This window comes from Lampetra planeri, unplaced genomic scaffold, assembly GCF_965212315.1.
Source record: "Lampetra planeri unplaced genomic scaffold, kcLamPlan1.2.h2 scaffold_949, whole genome shotgun sequence".
Taxonomy (NCBI): Eukaryota; Metazoa; Chordata; class Hyperoartia; order Petromyzontiformes; family Petromyzontidae; genus Lampetra; species Lampetra planeri.
Window position 1 is genome coordinate 472 of NW_027615771.1, and position 6,911 is coordinate 7,382.

A 6,911-nucleotide genomic window follows, 5' to 3' on the forward strand; every position below is an offset into this window, starting at 1 on the left:
AGGTACGGGTACCCGTTCCCTACCCGTGCCCTACCCGAAATGGTGACTCACCAGTGACTCACGGCCTACCCGTACCCGGCTGCACCAGGGTGGCAAACTCTCCCACTCACTCACCCACTAATTCAGCTACTCACTCATCCACCCACTCACTCACCCACTCATTCAATCACTCAATTATTCATTCACTCACTCACACACCCACCCACTCACTCACCCACCCACTCACCCACCCACTCACTCACTCACCCACTCACCCACCCACTCATTCAATCACTCAATCATTCATTCACTCACACACTCACCCACTCACTCACGCACCCACTCACCCACCCACTCACCCACTCACTCACCCACTCACTCACCCACTCACTCACACACTCACGAACTCACTCACTCACCCACTCACCCACTCACCCACCCACTCATTCAATCACTAAATCATTCACTCACTCACACACCCACCCACGCACTCACCCACTCACTCACTCAGCCACTCACGAACTCACTCACCCACGCACTCACTCACCCACGCACCCACTTACCCACCAACCAGAGGTCGCAAACGGGTTTTGATTCCTTACCCGTATCCGTACCCGGCCGCACCAGGGTCGCAAACGGGTACCCGTACCCGGCCGGGTACGGGTAGCCGGGTATCGGGTAGGGTACGGGTATCGGGTACCCGGTTGCGACCTCTGGGCTACACACGTGACCGGTCTATTTGGTGGCTTCTTTTGATTTAAACAAAAACAATTTCTGCGTTCGGGGGAAATCGCCAAAATATCCACGCTTTGGGTCGTGAAACTCAGCGCACTTTAGACGGTGCGTGTGTGTCTGTGTGTGTGTATGTGTGTGTGTCTGTGTGTGTATGTGTGTGTCTGTGTGTGTATGTGTGTGTGTACTTGTGTGTTTGTACTTGTGTGTGTGTGTCTGTGTGTGTATGTGTGTGTGTATGTGTGTGTGTATGTGTGTGTCTGTGTGTATGTGTGTGTGTGACTGTGTGTGTCTGTGTGTGACTGCGTGTGTGTCTGTGTGTCTGTGTGTGTGTCTGTGTGACTGTGTGTGTGTATGTGTGTGTGTGACTGTGTGTGTGTATGACTGTGTGTGTGTATGTGTGTCTGTGTGTGTGTATGTGTGTGTGTACTTGTGTGTGTGTGTGTGTCGTCTGTGTGTGTATGTGTGTCTGTGTGTGTGTCTGTGTGTGTCTGTGTGTATGTGTGTGTATGTGTGTGTATGTGTGTGTCTGTGTCTGTGTGTGTATGTCTGTCTGTGTGTGTGTATGTGTGTGTGTCTGTGTGTGTGTATGTGTGTGTCTGTGTGTGTGTGTCTGTGTGTGAGTGTGTATGTGTGTATGTGTGTCTGTGTGTATGTGTGTGTCTGTGTGTGTGTCTGTGTGTGTTACTGTGTGTGTGACTGTGTGTGTGTATATGTGTGTGTCTGTGTGTGTGTGTCTGTGTGTGTATGTGTGTGTCTGTGTGTGTTTGTGTGTGTGTCTGTGTGCGTGTCTGTGTGCGTGTGTGTGTCTGTGTGAGAGTGTGTCTGTGTATCTGTGTATGTCTGTGTGTGTCTATGTGTGTGTGTGTATGTCTGTGTGTGTATCTGTATCTGTGTGAGTGTATTTGTGTGTCTGTGTGTGAGAGTGTGTGTCTGTGTGTGTGTCTGTGTGCGTGTCTGTGTGTGTGCGTGTGTCTGTGTGTGTCTGTGCGTGCGTGTGGGGAGCGGTGGGTGTAGTGGTTAGCGCTACGCTGCGCTACGAACCTGGTGACCCGAGTTCGATTCCCACTCACGGCCAACACCCAGTGACGATTATCTGAACCGGTCCTGGGCCTCCCCTAGGTCGACTCAGCCTCAAATAAGTAACCTGGGTGTAGCGGTGTGGTGTAGTGAACATCGCTACCACTGGGGAGACAAAGGCGGCTGGGCGTGGTGGTGCTGGCCACCCACCCCCTCGTGTGCCGTGCCGGCCTTCATAGGTGCTACTCGTTAACAGCACTTGCCCCTACAGTGTGTTAAGGCTGTACGGGGGATCTTTGTCTTTATCTTGTGTCTGTGCATGTGTGTGTATCTGCGTGTGTGTGAGTGTGTGTGTATGTGTGTCTGCGTGTGTGTCTGTGTGTGTGTCTGCGTGTGTATCTGCGTGTGTGTGAGTGTGTGCGTCTGTGTGTGTGTGAGTGTGTGTGTATGTGTGTCTGCGTGTGTGTCTGCGTGTGTATCTGCGTGTGTGTCTGTGTGTGTGTCTGCGTGTGTGTCTGTGTGTGTGTCTGCGTGTGTATCTGCGTGTGTGTGAGTGTGTGCGTCTGTGTGTGTGTGAGTGTGTGTGTATGTGTGTCTGCGTGTGTGTCTGCGTGTGTATCTGCGTGTGTGTGAGTGTGTGCGTCTGTGTGTGTGTGTCTGCGTGTGTGTCTGCATGTGTGTGTGTATCTGCGTGTGTGTGTGTGTCTGAGTGTGTGTGTGTGTCTGTGTCTGTGTGTGTGTGTCTGTGTGTGTAAATATTCGTCGACTAGTCAGTGGTGGTTAGTAGTCAGTAGTGAGTGGTTCGTGTTGTTAGTCAGTGGTTCGCAGTTGCTGTACAATGTTGGTTCGGTACTTTGTCTGAAGTGTTCACGTGCTGGTAAAGGTGTCTGTGTCTGTGTGTCTCTCTGTGTGTGTCTGTGTCTGTGTGTCTCTCTGTGTGTCTCTCTGTGAGTGTGTGTCTGTGTGTCTCTCTGTGAGTGTGTGTCTGTGTGTCTCTCTGTGAGTGTGTGTCTGTGTGTCTCTCTGTGTCTGTGTGTCTCTCTGTGTGTGTGTCTGTGTGTCTCTCTGTGTGTCTCTCTGTGAGTGTGTGTCTGTGTGTCTGTGTGTCTCTCTGTGAGTGTGTGTCTGTGTGTCTCTCTGTGAGTGTGTGTCTGTGTGTCTCTCTGTCTGTGTGTCTCTCTGTGTGTGTGTCTGTGTGTCTCTCTGTGTGTCTCTCTGTGTGTGTCTGTGTGTCTATGTGTCTCTCTGTGAGTGTGTGTCTGTGTGTCTCTCTGTGAGTGTGTGTCTTTTCTGTGTGTGTGTCTTTCTGTGTGTCAGTGTGTGTCTCTCTGTGAGTGTGTGTCTGTGTGTGTGTGTCTGTGTGTGCGTCTTCTGTGAGCGTGTGTGGGTCTCTGTTTGTCTGTGTGTGTGTCTCTCTGTGTGGGTCCTTGTGTTTGTCTCTGTGTGTGTATGTGTGTGTCTCTGTGCGTGTCTGTGTTGGTGTGTGTCTCTCTATGTCCCGCCCTTGGTGTAAATAAGTGGCACTATCGCTCGCTATTGCTGCGTCATTAATAAAATTCTTAACACGGTGGTTGTGGTGGTTGTTGTGGTGGTTTGTGGTTGTTGTGGTTGTTGTGGTGGTTGTGGTTTGTGGTTGTTGTGGTGAGAGAGTGGTTGGGCGAGTAAGTGGGTGAGTGATTGTGTGAGTGGGTGAGCATCATCGTGAACCCCCTGAGAGAGAGACACCCAGGCCCGGTGTTGAACCCAGGCTCTCAGTGTCTCTGACACGGCCATCGTGAACCCCCTGAGAGAGAGAGACACCCAGACCCGGTGTTGAACCCAGGCTCTCAGTGTCTCTGACACGGCCATCGTGAACCCCCTGAGATAGAGAGAGAGGGACACCCAGACCCGGTGTTGAACCCAGGCTCTCAGCGTCTCCGACACGGCCATCGTGAACCCCCTGAGAGAGAGAGAGACACCCAGACCCGGTGTTGAACCCAGGCTCTCAGCGTCTCTCACACGGCCATCGTGAACCCCCTGAGAGAGAGAGAGAGACCCAGACCCGGTGTTGAACCCAGGCTCTCAGCGTCTCTCACACGGCCATCGTGAACCCCCTGAGAGAGAGAGAGAGACCCAGACCCGGTGTTGAACCCAGGCTCTCAGCGTCTCTCACACGGCCATCGTGAACCCCCTGAGAGAGAGAGAGACACCCAGACCCGGTGTTGAACCCAGGCTCTCAGCGTCTCCGACACGGCCATCGTGAACCCCCTGAGAGAGAGAGAGACACCCAGACCCGGTGTTGAACCCAGGCTCTCAGCGTCTCTCACACGGCCATCGTGAACCCCCTGAGATAGAGAGAGAGGGACACCCAGACCCGGTGTTGAACCCAGGCTCTCAGCGTCTCTCACACGGCCATCGTGAACCCCCTGAGAGAGAGAGACACCCAGACCCGGTGTTGAACCCAGGCTCTCAGCGTCTCTCACACGGCCATCGTGAACCCCCTGAGAGAGACACCCAGACCCGGTGTTGAACCCAGGCTCTCAGCGTCTCTCACACGGCCATCGTGAACCCCTTGAGAGAGAGACACCCAGACCCGGTGTTGAACCCAGGCTCTCAGTGTCTCTGACACGGCCATCGTGAACCCCCTGAGAGAGAGAGAGACACCCAGACCCGGTGTTGAACCCAGGCTCTCAGCGTCTCTGACACGGCCATCGTGAACCCCCTGAGAGAGACACCCAGACCCGGTGTTGAACCCAGGCTCTCAGCGTCTCTGACACGGCCATCGTGAACCCCCTGAGAGAGACACCCAGACCCGGTGTTGAACCCAGACTCTCAGCGTCTCTGACACGGCCATCGTGAACCCCCTGAGAGAGAGAGACACCCAGACCCGGTGTTGAACCCAGGCTCTCAGTGTCTCTCACACGGCCATCGTGAACCCCCTGAGAGAGACACCCAGACCCGGTGTTGAACCCAGGCTCTCAGCGTCTCTGACACGGCCATCGTGAACCCCCTGAGAGAGAGAGAGACACCCAGGCCCGGTGTTGAACCCAGGCTCTCAGCGTCTCTGGCACGGCCATCGTGAACCCCCTGAGAGAGAGAGAGACACCCAGACCCGGTGTTGAACCCAGGCTCTCAGCGTCTCTGACACGGCCATCGTGAACCCCCTGAGAGAGAGACACCCAGACCCGGTGTTGAACCCAGGCTCCCAGTGTCTCTGACACGGCCATCGTGAACCCTCTGAGAGAGACACCCAGACCCGGTGTTGAACCCAGGCTCTCAGCGTCTCTCACACGGCCATCGTGAACCCCCTGAGAGAGAGACACCCAGACCCGGTGTTGAACCCAGGCTCTCAGCGTCTCTCACACGGCCATCGTGAACCCCCTGAGAGAGAGACACCCAGACCCGGTGTTGAACCCAGGCTCCCAGTGTCTCTGACACGGCCATCGTGAACCCTCTGAGAGAGACACCCAGACCCGGTGTTGAACCCAGGCTCTCAGCGTCTCTCACACGGCCATCGTGAACCCCCTGAGAGAGACACCCAGACCCGGTGTTGAACCCAGGCTCCCAGTGTCTCTGACACGGCCATCGTGAACCCTCTGAGAGAGACACCCAGACCCGGTGTTGAACCCAGGCTCTCAGCGTCTCTCACACGGCCATCGTGAACCCTCTGAGAGACACCCAGACCCGGTGTTGAACCCAGGCTCTCAGTGTCTCTGACACGGCCATCGTGAACCCCCTGAGAGAGACACCCAGACCCGGTGTTGAACCCAGGCTCTCAGCGTCTCTCACACGGCCATCGTGAACCCCCTGAGAGAGAGATAGAGAGACACCCAGACCCGGTGTTGAACCCAGGCTCTCAGTGTCTCCGACACGGCCATCGTGAACCCCCTGAGAGAGAGAGACACCCAGACCCGGTGTTGAACCCAGGCTCTCAGCGTCTCTCACACGGCCATCGTGAACCCCCTGAGAGAGAGAGGGACACCCAGACCCGGTGTTGAACCCAGGCTCTCAGCGTCTCTGACACGGCCATCGTGAACCCCCTGAGAGAGACACCCAGACCCGGTGTTGAACCCAGGCTCTCAGCGTCTCTGACACGGCCATCGTGAACCCCCTGAGAGAGACACCCAGACCCGGTGTTGAACCCAGGCTCTCAGCGTCTCTGACACGGCCATCGTGAACCCCCTGAGAGAGACACCCAGACCCGGTGTTGAACCCAGACTCTCAGCGTCTCTGACACGGCCATCGTGAACCCCCTGAGAGAGAGAGAGACACCCAGACCCGGTGTTGAACCCAGGCTCTCAGCGTCTCTGACACGGCCATCGTGAACCCCCTGAGAGAGAGAGAGACACCCAGACCCGGTGTTGAACCCAGGCTCTCAGCGTCTCTGGCACGGCCATCGTGAACCCCCTGAGAGAGAGAGAGAGACACCCAGACCCGGTGTTGAACCCAGGCTCTCAGTGTCTCTGACACGGCCATCGTGAACCCCCTGAGAGAGAGAGACACCCAGACCCGGTGTTGAACCCAGGCTCTCAGCGTCTCTGACACGGCCATCGTGAACCCCCTGAGAGAGACACCCAGACCCGGTGTTGAACCCAGGCTCTCAGCGTCTCTGGCACGGCCATCGTGAACCCCCTGAGAGAGAGAGACACCCAGACCCGGTGTTGAACCCAGGCTCTCAGTGTCTCTGACACGGCCATCGTGAACCCCCTGAGAGAGAGAGAGACACCCAGGCCCGGTGTTGAACCCAGGCTCTCAGTGTCTCTGACACGGCCATCGTGAACCCCCTGAGAGAGAGAGAGAGACACCCAGACCCGGTGTTGAACCCAGGCTCTCAGCGTCTCTGGCACGGCCATCGTGAACCCCCTGAGAGAGAGAGAGACACCCAGGCCCGGTGTTGAACCCAGGCTCTCAGCGTCTCTGGCACGGCCATCGTGAACCCCCTGAGAGAGAGAGAGACACCCAGACCCAGTGTTGAACCCAGGCTCTCAGCGTCTCTGGCACGGCCATCGTGAACCCCCTGAGAGAGAGAGAGACACCCAGACCCGGTGTTGAACCCAGGCTCTCAGCGTCTCTGACACGGCCATCGTGAACCCCCTGAGATAGAGAGACACCCAGACCCGGTGTTGAACCCAGGCTCTCAGCGTCTCTGGCACGGCCATCGTGAACCCCCTGAGAGAGACACCCAGACCCGGTGTTGAACC